The sequence below is a fragment of the Budorcas taxicolor genome, chromosome 8, assembly GCF_023091745.1.
Source record: "Budorcas taxicolor isolate Tak-1 chromosome 8, Takin1.1, whole genome shotgun sequence".
NCBI lineage: Eukaryota > Metazoa > Chordata > Mammalia > Artiodactyla > Bovidae > Budorcas > Budorcas taxicolor.
Genome location: NC_068917.1, coordinates 112797110 through 112816042, shown reverse-complemented (window position 1 = coordinate 112816042; position 18933 = coordinate 112797110).

The window sequence follows — 18933 nt, the reverse complement described above, 5'->3', positions numbered from 1 at the left end:
TTGGCACATAGTAGGTCCTCCACAAATGCCTGTCAGAGGGATGATTGAAGTCAGCACAGCCACCCAGGGAGGCTGGAGGGCTGGGAAGGTGCTCCTTGTCATTGCCTCACCCGACGTTGGACTCTTCCCGTGGGGGCTACTGGTCTTGGCTGGCCCTTCCAAAGTGTGTGGTGTCCTGGGTCTGCAGCTGTGTGTCTGGTGTGAGCTTACATCCACCACTGCAATTTGTAAGGCCGAAGTCATTTAATTAAAAGGGACAGAATTGAATCTGTGAGGCTGTGATCACGGATATTGTTTTCTGCGCATGGCCTGGCAGCCAGGGAATCCACGGGAGGCCTGAGAGCGAGCTCTCCAGTCACACTGGGCCTGCGTGCCCAGATGGTGTTGGGAGGCGGCTGAGACTCCGGGCCCAGATCTGAAGTCAGAGGTTCAAAGCCCCTCCACGTGTGCTTCCCTCTTGGTGGATCGGAGCCACCGACAGGCGTGTGGCTCTCCACAGGAGGCCGCCCGGGCTAATGTGCAGAAGGGAGCCTTGCCAAGCCTGAGCCAGCTCTCATTTGCCTAAGTTTGCATCAATAATGAAGCCAACCTGGCTTTACACAATACTCCACATAAAGTCATTAGCTCTGAGAGCAAGTCTTCAGCTCCCCCCAGAAGAGGCCTGTCTGGAGCCTAGGAATTGATGCTCCATGAGAGATCAGTCATCTTGAGCTCCAGAGTCACTGCAGACGGTGACGGCAGCCGAGAAACTAAAAGACGCGTGCTCCTTGGAAGAACAGCTATGACCAACCTAGACAGTGTAGTAAAAAGCAGAGACATTACTTTGCCAACAAAGGTCCTTCTAGTCAGAGCTATAGTTTTCCCAGTAGTCATGTATGGATGTAAGAGTTGGAACATAAAGAAAGCTGAGCACCGAAGAATTGATGCTTTTGAACTGTGTTCTGGTGTTGGAGAAGACTCTTGAGAGTCCGGTGGATTGCAAGGAGATTGAACTAGTCCATCCTAAAGGAAATCAGTCCTGAACATTCACTGGAAGGACTGATACTGAAGCTGAAGCTCCAATACTTTGGCCACCTGATGTGAAGAACTGACTCATTGGAAAAGAATCTGATGCTGGGGAAGATTGAAGGCGGGAGAAGAAGGGGACGACAGAGGATGGGATGGTTGGATGGCATCACTGACTGGATGGACGTGAGTCTGAGCAAGCTCAGGGAGTTGGTGATGGACAGGGAGGACTGGCGTGCTGCAGTCCATGGGGTCTCAAAGAGTCGGACACGACTGAGTGACTGAACTGAACTGAACTGTGAGATCAGATGGGCCGCTTGGAAAGTCATTTTCTCTTTCCCTCTGGGGCTCCATCAGGGTCTTGGCCATCGTCAGCCATGACTTTCCGAAGTCCAGGTCCTTCAGCAACTCTCCACCATGCTCCTAATTCAGCATCGATTCACATGGACATTTCCAACGTCCGCTGCTTTCTCTCTCACAATCTCCCTCTATTACTTCTAAATGCCATTTCTGTGGGTTGAACTCATTCATCCTTCAAGGCTGAAATCCAGTGACATCTCCTCCAGGAAGTCTCTTCTGATTTCTCCAGGAATTACCTTCTTCCTCCTGCCCTCCAGTCACCTCTGTTTTGAAAGGTGCCCCAATCTGTTTTGTTTTACATCACCTAGTTACCTGTTTGCATCCCCAAGGGAGAGTCTATGCTTCCAGAGGGAAGCTAATGAAAATTAATAATGGAATACCTGTTCAGTGTCAGCGGCTGTAACCACGAGAAGAAGGCAGAGGGTGCGCTTGTTGTTCCCCCTGAACTGGATTCTCAGTCTTATCTCAAAGTTTGGCTAACAGCATCAGTAGCTTCTCAATTACATGCACTTAAACCTTGTCCTTTTGACCATATGCCTTTTTCTTCTTTCTCCAGCCAAATGGTCAGTAAGTCTTATCATTTGTCCTCACAAACATCTCTCAAATCTGGCTTGCTTTCCAGTTCCTCTGAATCTCTTCCCAAGTGAGGAAACAACATCTGACCTGCAGGCCTCACCTGGGGTCCCTACCACCTGGGTCCTTTTCCCATCTCCCCAGCAGAGCCCTGTTCTGTTCACAAGCACCCAGCTCTGCCCACCCCCTGCCCCCACCCCTACTGCCTAAGGTCAAAGCTCTACCTCCCAAACCAGGCACTCCTAGACCCATTCCTCGCTACTGACCAACCTACACCAAACCCCACGGAACCTCCATCGCTGCTCAAACATCTCTGCATTTCAAAGTCTCTCTGCAATTTCTTCTGTCTAGAAGAAACTTCGAGGCTCCTCCCTCACCTCCCAACTCTCCACCCATCTGCCAAGGCCCATCTCAAAAGTCACCTGCTTTGTGACCCACTTCTCTCTTTGCAGAATTGAGGAATCTGTTCTGGGCTCCAACAACACATGGCTCCCCCCTCGATTATATCGGTGGTTGTGGTGTAAGCCTTCATGCCTGTGACCTCTGCACTGCGTCTTAGTGCATGATCCCTTTGAGGGAGGGCAGTGGCCACATCTTGGTTTCTATATCTCCTTCTCCAAAAGTCTAGTCTGATATTTGGCCCACAGTAGGTGTTCGGTCAACATTTGTTGCATTATTAAATAACTGCTGAAGAAGTTGGAAATGAGAGAAGGTGGTCTTATGATCTATGGGGCAAGAAGGTATCCGCCACTGTGATTGTCTTTGGTTTGGTTGCTGTTATTCCCGAGTCATCAAGAAACATGTACACTTGTTCATTTGTCCCAGGTGTTCAGACAAATTTCTGTTTTAAATATTTCATGATTAGGACTTCTCTGTGGTCCAGTGGTTAAGAATCCACCTTGCAATGCAGAGGAAGCAAGTTCAACCCCTGGCTGGGGAACTAAGATCCCACATACCTCGGAGCACCTAAGTTCGTGCACTCCAGCTAGAGAGGCTGAGCACCGCGGTGAAAGATCCCACACGCCGCAACCAGGACCAAGGCAGCCAAATAAGTCAATCAGTGCTAAAAAGTCTTTCGTGGTTTCTCAAAGAACTTAAAGGAGGAATACCATATGACCCAGCAATTCTACTCCTGGGTATATACATATATCCAAAAAACCCACAAAAAAACAAAAAACACTAATTCAGAAAAAAACAAGCATCCCAAAGTTCATTACAGCATTACTGACAATTTCCAAAAGCTCAAGAGTCAAGTAACAGATGAATGGATAAGCATGATGTGGTGCGTGCGCGCGGGCGCGTGCGCGTGCACACACACACACACACACACACACACACACACGGAATACTACTCAGCCATAAAAAAGAACAAAAAATAGATGGACTGGGAGGGCATTATGCTAAGTGAAATGAGTCAGATAAAGAAAGACAAATAATGTATATCACTTGTAGGTAGAATCTAAAATAGCAAAAAACTAGTGGATATAACAAGAAAGAGGCTCACAGATAGAGAACAAACCAGTGGCTACCAGTGGCGATATAAGGATGGGGCTTAGAGAACAGCAGGTACAAACTGTTGGGTATAAATTAGGCCCAAGGATGCGGTGTGCAAGTTGGGGAATAGAGCCAATATTTTGTGATAACTGCAAATGGGGTGTAAACTTTAAAAATTGTGTGAAAATTAAATAGATAGTTATTCCATCTCCTTGTCCCTTTAAAGAACATTCAGATCAAACATCTCAATATTTTGCTTTTAAATAAAGTCCCTTCAAAAATATATTGAATGCTATATTCTTGGTCCTGGATTCGATGCTGGGAGAGGTACCCAAAACAGAACGGCCCCTATGGGGAGAAGGATGCCCTGTGCTTTGGGGACAGAGCGTGTCTGGCAATGACGCTTCTGATCCTAAAGCCAGGCACCAAAAGGCAGCCTCCGTGGAAATTGAGCTGTAGCCGTACTCTCGCTTTCATCAGTCGGGAGTAGTGAGGAGCCTTTCAAATGGAGAGTAAAATCACTGCATTTTGAAAGGCATCTTGGAGGGCCAGTTTGTTGAACAAGACGGATCGAAAGTGTCTCTATTTTCTTTGCCGGTTGGGCAGCACTCTTTCTCGCACAACCGTCTTCTTTTCTCCCCCTTCCACTCCTCATTCAATCCCAACCGCCTTCTCTTTTCTTTCCAATGCATCTGCCTTTGTTTCTCTTGAGATTCTCCTGCCAGGCTGTCAAGAACTCTGTATGAAATAGTGTATTTCTGTCAGGAGTTCCGCGTGAAGAGCTAGCTGCCTTTTGAACACGGGCGGCAAGCTAGGCAGTGTGGGGGACAGTCCGGATGCCTGCTGACTGCCTTTCTGGTGAGCTCTGAGCCGACTCGAGCCTGCCGATTCAGCACAGAGACACGGAGCCCACGGTCCTGCTCATTCCAAATGCTCCGCAGAAAGACCCGTGGTGGGGAGACGGGGTCTGAGGGCTCCCCTTTCGTGGTCCCTGGAAACAATATTCCCGTTTCAGCAGTGGACCGCGCGGCACAAGCAGGCCCCGGTGAAGGGCTCCCGTTGGGTGTCTCTGGACGGAGTCCTGCCCGTGTCTTTAGTTTCCCCACCCGCACGAGAGTGGGAGCAGATAATCCCTAGGGTGCCTGCCTGGCCTGTCAGTCAATCATTCCACAGAAGCTACAGCAGCTACCACTTGTTGAAAATGTAATTCTCTCTCGGGAATCCAAAGTCAATAGAAAAAGAAATGGTCTAAGTAATTCAAAGACCCAGGAGGGACATTTCTTTTAGGGAAGTAAGGTAATAATAAAATCTAAGATCACGGTGCTTTTCCATCTCTTATCTGATTCTCCCAGCAGTCCTGTGGGAAGAAAGCCAGCTACACGGGACTTTTCCCTGGACCATCAGAGCCCCGCAGAGCAGATTTTCTGGCTGGGCACTGCACAAGGGCAGCGGGTCTGAGGAAATGCCGTTTGTATCGGAAATACAGATGAACTTTTCGAAGAGGGTGTGCGCTCGGTCGCAGAGACTCCGGGCTTCCCAGCTGGCACACAGGATTGTAGACATGCCTGGGGAACCCCCCGCCATACACCCGCCTGTACATATACACGTGTAAAGCTGCTCCTGACCTGACCACACTTGGGGCTCCTGAGAGCATCCAACTAGTCTCTTGGAGGGAAGAAGGGGTTGGGGTCTCAGAATGTGTGCTCTGCCAAGCATGTGTACCTGTGCCAAGTGAGGTGGGAATAAGACAGTGGGGTGTCTGTGGGTTTGTTCTCTGATGGCTGATCTCTGAGACCTCCCCTGGGTCAGAGCCAGGCCAAGCCCAGGGGACACACCCACACAGCCACGCAGCACGCGACTCGCAAGGGGACGAGTCTGACACCCTGGCACCCACTGAAAAAGGAGCTGCAGGGATTGTCTGTGATGGGGAATTTTAGCTAATGGGGAATTTTAGCTAATGGGGAAGATTAAAGACAGGTCGAGAACTTCCCCCACCCTGGCCTTGTCCTCTCGATTCCTCCCGCCACCCTCCCCTTCCTTACCTGAGGGCCATGTCAGGGGCACCTAACGTACCTGGAGGGGCCGTCTGCTTCCTTGTCTGCTGTGTCAAAGCCAGACTGCTCATGGTTGCTTGGATTCATATGCGTGCATGCGTGCCAACTCACTTCAGCCGTGTCTGACTCTTTGCGACCCTATGGACTGCAGCCCACCAGGCTCCTCTGTCCATGGGGTTCTCCAGACGAGAGTCCTGGAGTGGGTTGCCATTTCTTATCCAGGCGATCTTCCCGACCCAGGGGTTGACTCTGTGTCTCTCACGTCTCTTGCATTGTCAGGAGGGTCCTTTACCACGAGCACCCCCTGGGAAGTCAATTATATGCTGACTCTGAAAACCGTTGCTGAACGTTGGATGTCTTTTTCTAATTTGCACAAAGACACCATTTGGCTCCTAGTGGGCAGGCAGGCTATGGTATTATGTATGGGGATTTCCTTGGTCCAGGCTTTGTTGCAGATACCAAGGATGCCTTCCCAAGACACATACCTCTTCCTACTTCAAACACCTTCTATGGCTCCCCATTGCCAGTGAGAGGGTTTTGCCAAGGTGGAGGGAAAATGACATATCCCAGAACTGCATGGCTCACATTATCAAAATACACATTTTCAGGGCCCCCTCAGATAGAAAATACTGGAGGTGATGGGGAGTGTGGGGAGAAGTGGAGAAGGCAGGGATGTATATTATAAGAAGTTCTGCCCAGGAATCTGACACACTCCCTAAGAAACACCCGTCTTCACTTTAAACTCTGCCATGGCATTCAAGATTTTCTAAGACTGCTGCTGCTGCTGAGTCGCTTCAGTCGTGTCCGATTCTGTGCAACCCCATAGACCGCAGCCCACCAGGCTCCCCTGCCCCTGGGATTCTCCAGGCAAGAACACTGGAGTGGGCTGCCATTTCCTTCTCCAGTGCACGAAAGTGAAAAGCGAAAGTGAACTCACTCAGTCGTGTCCGACCCTCAGCGACCCCAGGGACTGCAGCCTACCAGGCTTCTCCATCCATGGGATTTTCCAGGCAAGAGTACTGGAGCGGGGTGCCATTGCCTTCTCCGTTTCTAAGATTAGTCCTTGCCTAATTACCCAGCTCCTTCTCCTGCCGTTCTCCTTCCCACAACCCACACACCAGATGACTCTGACTTCCCCCAACTAGCTAGACACCACTGTCTAGATGCCACCTCCTCTGTGAAGCCCTCCTTGATTTTCCAGGGAAAATGGCTTCCTTCTTCCTTTGTGACTCTATATTCCTACCGGTCAAGAGTTGAGACCTGGGGACATCTGAGATATAAGTGATACTATTAATATTACTCCCCTGGAGATCTCCACGGTTTCAACTTCTTGGAGAAAGGAAGAGGAAAGAACTATGTGTATGTGTAGCTGTTTATGTGTCTGTGTGTGTGTGAGAGAGTGAGTTTGCAGGTGTCTGAGTAGGAGGGAAGAGCTAGAGAGAGAAAAATAGCGTGAATCCAAGGCCCGTGTGCCCTGCTGTCCGCAGAGGAGACTGGTTTTGAGCGCTGGCGGAGGGAAACAGCTGGAGCTGGATGTCCAGGCGCAGGGCCATCTGGAGGGAGGTAAACAGTTTCTCCTGGCCCTGCGCAAGCAGGCCCAGCCCCTGTTGTCCACACTGGGGGCCCCGAAGCAGATTGGGGCCCCAGCGGCCGCTTGTGTGGGTGGGGAAGCTGGCGATCTCCTGAGCGGAGACTTCCTGTGAACGGGTGTCTGGCCCCCAGGCGGGCGCTGTCCGTGAAGGGTGCTTTCTGCCCCGTGTGTCACACTGCCTGGGGCGACTGGGAAGGATGTTGCGAGGCGGCCCCGAATCTCACAGTTTGAGATGCTTCTTGCTTCATTTTTCCCTTGGGCCACGCTGCACGGCTTTCGGGAGCTTAGTTCCCTGCTCAGGGATGGAACCCAGGCCCCGATAGTGAAAGACCCAATCCTAACCTTTGAACCGCCAGGGAATCCCCTTGAGAGGTGGCTTCTTAATGTTGAACGCCTCGCGGAAGCCCGTCTACCCAGACATCATTCACTGCTTACATGACTTGGGTACTCCTGCTCATAAACGAGGTGACTACAACTAACATTTTTTAAACACCCATGGTGTACCCATCCTTTTTGCTGAGCATCTTATTTAATGCTTCTGATAATCCTGCGATATGGTTATTATTCAGTCTGTCTTACAGAGGGGGAAGAATATAGATCAGGAACTCAGTATCTCCCGTGGGGGGCTCACAGTTAGAAAGCGGCAGGAATGGCTTAGAAACCCGTCTGTTGGACTGAAGATCTGTTTCTTCCATGCTAAATAGGAGCTCGTTTCCCCTACCCACAAGGTCATTTCTGAGGTTTCACCTGTTCCTACTTGACTCAAGGCAGAGTCCAGTCCAGCCCAGACCTATTAAGCCCCTTTCATGTGTAACATGGTCCTACCCCTGAGATGCGTCACATATTAGCAACGTGACCTTGGACAAGCAACTCGACTTTTCTGAGCCTCTTTCTTCATAGAGCTATGATGGGGATTAAATTGGAAGGCAGACCTAAGAATTTAGCAAAGTGTCTGGCACATAGCAAGAGTTCAGTCAATGGTGGCTGTTACACACACACATACACACACACACACGCACACGCACGCACACACACATGCACACGCACGTCTGTTGAATAGGCGTTAATGGAGGACAGACTCTGGGAAGTGCAGCATCCACACCTTGGATGGACACTGGACCATCTGTGTGTATCCTGGTCCATGACACTCCGCCCTCTCTCCCTTCCTTCCCAGTCTTTGCTGGAGGCTGCGTTGCATACAGAGTGGAGAACTTCCCTCCCCTGAAGTCCTGTGGGGAGCTGCCGCTCTTATTTATCATTTAGGAAGCATCTGCTCTTTGGTGAAATATCGCCCTCGTGAACAAACACAGTGTGGGCATTTGACCTTTCTCCACCAGCGCTGGCTTCTTTGCTCACTGCCAGGAATGAAGCAGCTTTGAGGAAGAGACACATGTCAAAGGACCTTTCAAAGGGACCGCCAGATGGGAGCCTGGGTGATGACCCTGGGGCGGGGAGTAGCAGATGAGACGGATTGGAGGTTGCGAATGAATAAACCTGATCTCGTTACTCCGATGGGCCAAGAAATCTCCCCACATACCCACAGGTGACGTCAGCCAGGAAGATGCCGAGAGTGCAGGGCAGGGCCTGGCTGCCGTGACCCATAGAACCACGCGTTGGTACCCCTCTGTGTCCTGGGCAGCAGCACTTGGCACCTGTTAATTGTAACTGGGAGGTGCAGCTGCTCAGGCCCTCTCAGGGGAGTCTGCAGGGGCCTCGCTGAGTCTACTGGGGTTTGCCGGAGCATCTGAGAAGCCTCCAGCCCACACACCCTCCAGGGTCTGTGACCAATCGTCTGGGCTGGAGGCTGGGATCACCAGAAGGGGCAAAAGAAACTTCAGGCAATAAAACCCTCTAGACAGCACACCTGGACAAGTGTAGTCCCAACATCTCCGCCCAAGGGTCAGCTCTCCTCCTGAGGTCGTTAGAGGCTCTACTGAGAAATGACTCATCCATGATAACGGCTGTTCCAATGTAAAGGGGCCATTATTATTAACTGGCTTCCTTCATTCACAACCATTTGCTGAGACCTGCTGTGTTCCAGGATCTTTGCTAGGGACAGAGGGACGCAGAAATGAACTCATCAAAGTCATTGTCTTTGTGGAGCTCCAAGCCTTTCGGAGGATCGGGGGCAGGGGCAGAGGTGGGCGGAGGAGGGCTGCAGAGTCGCTGAGACAAGGTTCAAGTTACCAGCACAAAAGAATAGACTCAAGAGTCTCAGCGCTCTGTCTGAGTGACGACGCTTTGGCTGGCTCAGGACCTGCAGAGTAGGCTGGTTTGGGACTTGAGACAGGCGGGAGGCAGGTGTGGAGCAGGAAAGCTCCGTATATCCACAGCAGAGAGTCGCCCGCACTCCTGGGTTGCAGGGTCGATGGGGCGGCGGGGTCTGAGATTTGAAATGTAGGTTGTGGCCAAACCACAGACACCCTGGGGGAATTTCTTCCGAAGGCAAAAAAAAAAAAAAAAAAAAGGTTACTGAAATTGTTCCGGTTGTGCTTGAGGGCATTGCAGGGTAGCATTTTATAGGCTGTGCTGGGGAGTGGGATGCAAGACTAGGGGCAGGAAGGTGAGTGAAGCCGCTCTTGCCTTCAGACAAGAAGGCTGGAAATGAATATCCCAGAATCTACCAATTTCTGCGGTCACCTTCCTGACCCATCCTCAGCCAGAGTCTGAACATGGATAAACCGGAATGTTACCAAGGAGGAAGTCAGGTGGCAACCTCCGGGAGAGTGGAGCCAGCAGGAAGTATTTTCAATACGAGGAACCGCTGAAAGGAGCCTGCCTTCGGTCCCTCTGACCCCTCTTTTCATCTGCCTTATTTACAGCCTGGATCTCGGATTCTGCAAATGCATTAAGAACAAACAAACAGGAAAATCAATGCAAACTAGACAGGAGACCTTTCTAGGCTGGTGAGTGGAGATGGCAGGCGGCCTTCATTAACTCCCCTTTTTCCAAAGGGTGGATGGGCCAGGCAGAAGGCAGGATCCAGGCAGCTGGAATGGAACCCACTCAGATCTCTGCCACTTGCTCATCGGGTGACCTTAACCAGGTCCCTTAGCACTCTGAGCCTTAGCTCCTTCTCAAAACACCGTGGTTGCCTTCTTATAATGAGAGGCTTATAATGTATTGAGAAAAGTATACATCAATTGCCCAGTCAATGTCAGCTTCATTTCCCGTGTCCCTTACAAGAGCCTGGTGATCAGTGCTTGTACCTAAAATTCTGCCAGGAGAGTATCCTTTTCCTAGCTCAGCTTTAACTCGAGATGGGGATCTTTGTTAGGTGATGGTTCTCACAACAGAGGTTGAGTTTTTCAACTGTTAGCAGTCATTTACACAGAGTATGAATGAATCTCCAAGCCAGGCCTCAGCAATATGTGAACCGTGAACTTCCAGATGTTCAAGTTGGTTTTAGAAAAGGCAGAGGGACCAGAGATCAAATGGCCAACATCCGCTGGATCATGGAAAAAGCAAGAGTGTTCCAGAAAAACATCTATTTCTGCTTTATTGACTATGCCAAAGCCTTTGACTGTGTGGATCACAATACACTGTAGAAAATTCTGAAAGAGATGGGAATACCAGACCACCTAACCTGCCTCTTGAGAAACCTATATGCAGGTCAGGAAGCAACAGTTAGAACTGGACATGGAACAACAGACTGGTTCCAAATAGGAAAAGGAGTACGTCAAGGCTGTTATTGTCACCCTGCTTATTTAACTTATATGCAGAGTACATCATGAGAAATGCTGGGCTGGAAGAAGCACAAGCTGGAATCAAGATTGCTGGGAGAAATATCAATACCTTCAGATATGCAGATGACACCACCTTATGGCAGAAAGTAAAGAGGAACTAAAAAGCCTCTTGATGAAAGTGAAAGAGGAGAGTGAAAAAGTTGGCTTAAAGCTCAACATTCAGAAAACTAAGATCATGGCATCCGGTCCCATCACTTCATGGGAAATAGATGGGGAAACAGTGGAAACAGTGTCAGGCTTTATTTTGGGGGGCTCAAAAATCACAGCAGATGGTAATTACAGCCATGAAATTAAAAGACACTTACTCCTTGGAAGAAAAGTTATGGCCAACCTAGATAGCATATTGAAAAGCAGAGACATTACTTTGCCGACTAAGGTCCGTCTAGTCAAGGCTATGGTTTTTCCTGTGGTCATGTATGGATGTGAGAGTTGGACTGTGAAGAAAGCTGAGCACCGAAGAATTGATGCTTTTGAACTGTGGTGTTGGAGAAGACTCTTGAGAGTCCCTTGGACTGCAAGGAGATCCAACCAGTCCATTCTGAAGATCAGCCCTGGGATTTCTTTGGAAGGGATGATGCTAAAGCTGAAACTCCAGTACTTTGGCCACCTGATGTGAAGAGTTGACTCATTGGAAAAGACTCTGCTGCTGGGAGGGATTGGGGGCAGGAGGAGAAGTGGACGACAGAGGATGAGATGGCTGGATGGCATCACGGACTCGATGGACGTGAGTCTGAGTGAACTCCGGGAGTTGGTGATGGTCAGGGAGGCCTGGCATGCTGCAATTCATGGGGTCGCAAAGAGTCGGACTGAGCGACTGAACTGAACTGAACTGACTGATGAATAAATCTTAATTTCCAATATGTACCAGCTGGAGAGGTCTTTACAGATGACGCAAGACAACTCACTTGTTTTTGTATTGGGATTCCTGTAGTCTAGGGAAGAGAGAGAGAGGTTATCAAGATTTTAGAGGGACGTAGATAAAGAACCAGGGTTAGAACTCAGGTCTCCTGTGGCCTGATTGCTCCTCCTTCCATTATTCACGAGGAACATGTATTTATTGTTTTGATAGCAGGTGGATCCTGGAGCCTGAGATAGAAGCAAGGAGATATTCATCAGGGAACGCTCTGGGGAAGGAAACAGGGGTGGCCAGAGGGAGAAGGTGAGCTGTCTTGCAGTCCTGAGGGCAGCAGCCAGGCCACACAGCACTCTGGATCTGGAGGGCCCTTTAGAACTGTCCTGAGTGAGAGCCACCAGCTTCCTTCTCCAGCATTGCACAGTCACTCGGTGCAGACTGCGTGAAGGCAGTATGACCAAAGGCAAGGCCAACTCAGCAGAGGGTGATTTCCAGAAAAAAAACAGCAAGGTGAGTGAGGTGTTCCACCACCACTTTCAGTGGCTGAGGTCACTGACCTTCATTCTTGAAAAAAATTTGTTTAATCAAAGTATAGTTGATTTACAATGTGTTAGTTTCAGATATACAACAAATGAACGTGTGTGTGTGTGCGTGTGCGTGTGCTGTGTGCTGTGCTAAGTGGCTTCAGTCGTGTCTGACTCTTTGCGACCCTATGAACTGTAGCCCACCAGGCTCCTCTGACCATGGGGTTCTCCAGGCAAGAAAACTGGAGTGGGTCATCCCCTCCTCCAGGGCGTCTTCCGCACCGGGAGATGGACCCTGCACCTCCCGCATCTCCCGCACCTCCCGCATCTCCCGCATCTCCCGCACCTCCCGCATCTCCCGCATCTCCCGCACCTCCCGCACCTCCCGCATCTCCTGCATCTCCCGCACCTCCCGCACCTCCCGCATCTCCCGCATCTCCTGCATCTCCCGCACCTCCCGCATCTCCCGCACCTCCTGCATATCCTGCATCTCCTGTATCTCCCGCACCTCCCGCATCTCCCGCATCTCCTGCACCTCCCGCATCTCCCGCACCTCCCGCACCTCCCGCATATCCCGCATATCCCGCATCTCCCGCATCTCCCGCACCTCCTGCATCTCCCGCATCTCCCGCATCTCACCTCCCGCATCTCCTGCACCTCCTGCATATCCCGCATCTCCTGCATCTCCCGCACCTCCCGCATCTCCCGCACCTCCTGCATTTCCCGCATCTCCCGCATCTCCCGCATCTCCTGCATCTCCCGCACCTCCCGCATCTCCCTCACCTCCTGCATATCCCGCATCTCCTGCATCTCCCGCACCTCCCGCATCTCCCGCACCTCCTGCATATCCCGCATCTCCCGCATCTCCCGCATCTCCTGCATCTCCCGCACCTCCCGCATCTCCCGCACCTCCTGCATATCCTGCATCTCCTGTATCTCCCGCACCTCCCGCATCTCCCGCATCTCCTGCACCTCCCGCATCTCCCGCACCTCCCGCACCTCCCGCATATCCCGCATATCCCGCATCTCCCGCATCTCCCGCACCTCCTGCATCTCCCGCATCTCCCGCATCTCCCGCACCTCCCGCATCTCCTGCACCTCCCACATCTCCTGCACTGGCAGGAGGGCTCGTCACTGTCACACACACATGCCTGCACGCTTGCTGAGTTGCTTCAGTCGTGTTCAGCTCTTTGTGACCTCATGGACCATAGCCTGCCAGGCTCCTCTGTCCGTGGGATTCTCCAGGCAGGAATACTGGAGTGGAAAATAGTTCCCTGTGCTATACAGGAGGCCTTTGTTGCTTGTCTGTTTTAGGTATAGTCGTGTGTCTGTGTTAATGCCAAGCTCCTAACTGATTGCTCCTCCACTCCTGGTCCGGTCACCACAGGCTTGTTTTCTGTGCCTGGAGGCTGTTTCTGTTTTGTCAGCAAGCCCTCCATTCCTGAGCAGCGGTGGGCTGTGTCAGCTTTGTGTCTGTGGCAATCCAGGACAGGGTCGTTGTCGAGGGTCATGTTCAGGGGCCTCTCGTTAACCATCCTTGCAGGCACGTGAGCAGACGAGACTCGAATTCCTCAGTAAGGCAACGCTTATCTCTGCAAATGTGGCTTCAGCCTGTCCATATTCTGCCATCTCCCTTTTTTCTTTCCCGCTTCTTCACCCACAAAGAGCCTTCTGTGAGTCCTACTATGTTTTTCCCTACCTCTGTGCCACTGTACACGCTGTTCCTTCTTCCTCCAGTGCCCTTCCACCCCTTCTCCTCATGACTTGGGAAACTTACCCTCATTCCTCCAGACGCAGCTCAAATATCACCCCTTCTCACGTTCCATCACACTTTCTACATACCCTGGGCACTCATTCATTCTGTCGTTCAGCAGAAACTGGTGCCTGTGCTGAGACTGTGCCCGGCTACCACTTCCTGTGCCAGGACGCCACCTGCACGTGCATCAGCCTCCCCTTCTAGTGAGGCGAGGAGCGTGCTCGGTTCATCTGTAAGTTCTGAGCGTCTCAGAGCGCCTGACACAGAGCAGGTGCTGGGTAAAGGCTTGCCTGGTAAATGAATGGGATGCACTGAATTGGGAGTCAAGGCAGATGCGTCCTCTCCCTGTCTCCTTCCGGCTGGAATGGCGTGTGCGTTTGCAATCCCAGTCTGATGAGAGACACGGGGATTATGCTGCCTTTGGCTGACATCAGCAAGCCCCTGCTAGATTACAGGCGCCATGGGAAGCCCCGAGGGGCAACGTCCCTGCTCTCAGAGGGTTTGTCCCTGATGGAACAGACACATTCGTTCCCAGGGTGCCACCTGAACACAAGACGGGGCAAGCTCAGCACCCAGAGACAGGGGCAGAGACAGTGCCTGTGGCTCGGGAGAAGGATGAGTGGCCTCAGGGCGGGCTCCATGGACAAGGGGCCGGTAAGCTGAGACATGAAGCAGGGACAAGAAATGGAGAAGGAGGCAGGCAGGCAGGCAGTCCCAGGATCAGTTGTGGGAAAAGTAAGTTTCCACTTTGGAATGTGAAGTGAGGTGTTGGTCGCTCAGGCGTGTCTGACTCTTTGCAACACCATGGACTGTAGCCCACTAGGCTCCTCTGTCCAGGGAGTTCTCCAGGCAAGAACACGGGAGTGGGTTGCCATTCCCTTTTCCGGGGGAGGGGGGTGCTTTGGAACGTATTTATAGTAATTAGATACATTTTTCCCCTCCATGTAAAACTGCATTTTGCCTTTAATATCATCTGGCAAGATTACCTGAAATATGTTTCCATGGAAAATGGGTTTGGCGAAGTGCTTTCTATTTATCTGTTGATTTTTGTTTTGGCCCTGCTAGTTTCTTCCTTGTGGCCTGCGGGCTTCTCTAGGTGCGGCGTTCAGGCTCAGCCGCCCCAAGGCATGAGGGATCTTAGTTCCCCGACAAAGGATCAAACCCCCATCCCCTGCACTGGAAGGTGGATTCCCAGCCATGGGACCACCACGGAAGTCCCTGGAGACCATGCTGATAGGTGTTCTTCAAAGAGTAAAAACTTCCCAGGGCAAATAGAGATCCAGTTGAATAAGGCTTTCCTCTGCAAGCATTATCCGAGCCTTTACTGTGCTGACTGGGAATCAGAGCAAGGAACATTCCTCAGGCTAATGGGACCTCAGAATCCTTTGTTTCGAGCCTTGCATTTCTGTAAATGTGTTCTGGGGAGGGATCTGGCTTCTGTCTCTCTCCCTGTCAGTCAGGGTGTGTGTGTCAGGGCAGATGGAAGTCATTTGCTGGGGACAAAGGAGCCAGCTCCAGGTCTTAGCCTCCCAGGTGATACTGGAAGGAGGGGAAGGAACCCAGCACTGGCTGAGGTCCTCCTTCATGCTGTGTCTCTGGTTGGTCATGTGGCAGTTTTCTCCCCATCACCCGACAAGGCAGAAGAATGGGATTCAGAGAGGCCAGAGGATTTGCCCAAAGTCACACAGGCAGGAAGCCACAGGTTTGGGGCTTGGACATATACCCCTCTGAGTCCAGCATCCACGTTTTCCCTGCAGTCCGCTCCCACACTGTAACTCAAGATTTCTTCTGATGAAAGCTCCCTACATCTAAGAATCAACCCCCCACTGAGCTCTCTGTGTGGTCCCAGACTCCCAACGATTTCCTTTCCCCACTGGTGGGAGCCCAGCTTCTCAGGGTCTCCTTTAGCTTTTGGAGAAAGATCCCTGCCCCCCTCCCCCTCCTCCTGCCAGTGGGCTAAGGATGACTCTGCAGGACCAGGGGCTTTGTACCCAGACAGCCCCATACTGCCCTTGGCTTCCTTCTGTCTCTTCTGATCCCTCACCCCACACTCCAGGGAGATGTGCCTTCCTCACGGGGGGCCTGGTGCCAGCCTCACAGCAGGAGCCAGGACACACCCAGGAAGGAGCCCTCTAATTTCAGAGGAAGGAGAGCAGACACACTAAATCACCAGGCGGATTAAAGCTCCGCTTGCTTGGAAATGGAGCTGTTTTAGCAAAAGTCCTTCCTTGGTCTCTGCGTCGTCAGGGGCTGGTTTTAAATGTTATGTTTTCCGGCCTTTTAGCATTCTGCCTGGTTTGCTCTCACACTTTCCTGGGCAATTTTCAGACATTACACCTCAGTCCCGGCAGCCTTTGGAGGTGGGGGAGGTCAAAGCTTCCAGGCTCCAGTGGGTGTGGAGGAGAGGGAAGGGGCTGGAGCTTAGGGGGACTCGGGAGCTGCACACCCCATCACCGTGAGAAACCTGACTGCCCCACGGAGGGGAGGTCAGCTCTCTGTGCTCCGTGCTCCCCCTTCATGGCAGTCAGTAGGAGAGGCGGTCTAGCCCAGTGGTTAGGGCCATGGCTTTGCGTCACTGTGGGCCACTCTCTTGCAGTGAGCCCCTGGGCAAGGCATTTAACCTCTCTGCGTCCTCTAATGAGGGGAAACAAGGGTGCTTGCTTCACAGGGTGATTATGAGACTGCAGTTATTACATGCAAAGCACCTGGAGCGCACCTGGCGCATAGTAAGGCCTCAGTGAGTGTCAGCTCTCGTTTATGGAGACTGCACTGTGAGCCGACACACCATCAGCTTCAGTCCTATAAACAGTGCCGAGTCTGATGTTGACTCCATTTGACAGATGAAGAAAATGTGCCTCAGAGAGACTGAGTATCTTTCTCCACATCACACAGCTGGTCAGAGGGACCCCAGGCCTACTGGATTCCCACACCCAAGCACCTTGCCTTTCTTACCTTGTGTGAAAGTGAGTAGGTGCTTTCTGCTTCCTATGAGAATCATGGTTTCCAGGGAACAGAACCCTCTTTCAGCTTACCTTTTTAACCCCATGGCACCTTGCATGGGACCATTGCTCTGTAGGGCTAAGTGAATGGTCTCTGGGAGAAAGGAAACTCACATGCCCTGAGTTCCTACTGTGTGCAGACACTATCAGGCATCTCTTTAAAGTCTCACGGGGCAGGTGTTATCTTTGTTTTACAGCCGAGAAAGAGCCAGAAGACTCTCTTAGCTCCAAAGTTAAGAAAGGAGATTAGATGCTCGATGACCTTTTAATGGCCTTTGCAAAGATACACTTAGAAGAAAATGGAATTTTAATATGAAAGGCATGGCAGGAAGGCAAAGATAATGCACTCAGCCACTGCTTTCTAGTAGAGGGCAGCACCGCGGCAAGAAGAGAGGCTTGAGAAGCAATCAAAACTTTCCCTAGCCTTGGCTCTATTACTTTTCAGCTGAGTAGCATCAGACTTGGACTTCCCAGGTGGCGCTGTGGTAAAGAATTCGCCTGCCAATGTGGGAGATGCAAGATAATATGGGTTCGATCCTTATGTTGAGAAGAGCCCCTGGAAGAGGAAATGGCCGCCCACGCCAGTATTCTTCCCTGGAAAAGTCCATGGACAGTCGAGCTGGGTGGGCTACAGCCCCTGGGGTTGCAAAGAGTCGGACACGACTGAGCTACTGAGCACTCTACAACATTAGACTAGCTCTTTGACATCTTGGAGGCTCACTTCTCTGTAAACTGAAGACAATCAGCCTACAAATACTTATTGAATGTTCATCACGTGCCAACCCTAGCGCTAGGCACCGCAAGTGCATTAGTGAACCAGCTGGAAGGGTCCTGCGGCCGGTGGGGCTGACACTACTGCAGAAGAGGGGAATCAGACAACACAACCGACCCTCGCATTTGCAGTTTCAAGTATTCACTAGTACTGGAGACCGACTGACTAGGCTCAAAATGCCTGGGGTGAGCCAGTGGTTCCCTTCACAGAACTGGTACTTGTCTTGATCCCTGGATGGTGAGAAGAAGCCAGCCATGCAAAGTGCTAGGCTGGAAGAGCCTGGTGTTGGAAGGAGAGGCAGGCTGGGATGCTTGCAGTGGGATGAACAAGAGGGGAGGAGAGAGGATGAGGTTGCTGAAGAGGTGCTGGCCAGGTGGTCTGGCGCCAAGTAGACCTCAGCTGCTGCTGCTGCTGCTAAGTCGCTTCAGTCGTGTCCAACTCTGTGCGACCCCATAGATGGCAGCCCACCAGGCTCCCCCGTCCCTGGGATTCTCCAGGCAAGAACACTGGAGTGGGTTGCCATTTCCTTCTCCAATGCATGAAAGCGAAAAGTGAAAGTGAAGTCGCTCAGTCGTGTCAGTAGACCTCAGCAGGACACATGAATTTCATTCGGGGTGCTATAGGAAGACCGTTTAAGAGTTCTGAGATAAATCAGGAGGCAGTGGTAATTTTCCAGGTGAGGGCTGGTTGTGGTTTGGAAACTAGCTTGAAGGGATGACAAGTTTTGGATTCACGCCATATCATAACGTTGGAGGTGGAGCCAACAGTGGGCTTCCCCGGTGGCTCAGACAGTAAAGAATCTGGCTGCAATGCCAGAGACCTGGGTCTGATCCCTAGGCCGGGAAGATCCCCAGAGAAGGGAATGGGTACCCACTCCATTATTCTTGGCTGGAGAATTCCTTGGATAGAGGAGGGTGGCAGTCCATGGGGCCACAAAGTCAGACATGACTGAACGACTAACACTTTCACTTCACTTTCAGAGCCAAGAACATTCAATTATCGGACTGAGGACTGGGTCTCGGGTTTGGGCTGAGGGGAGACTGCTGCTCTTTATGAGGATGAGGGAGACTTGGGGTGAAGGGGAGGGGTAGGAATCAATGGTCCTGATTTGCGGATGTTAAATTTTAGATACTTACTAGACATTCAAATGGAGATGCCAGAAGGGCAGCACATTGGGAAAAGATGTACTGTGGTTTAAGCCACGGG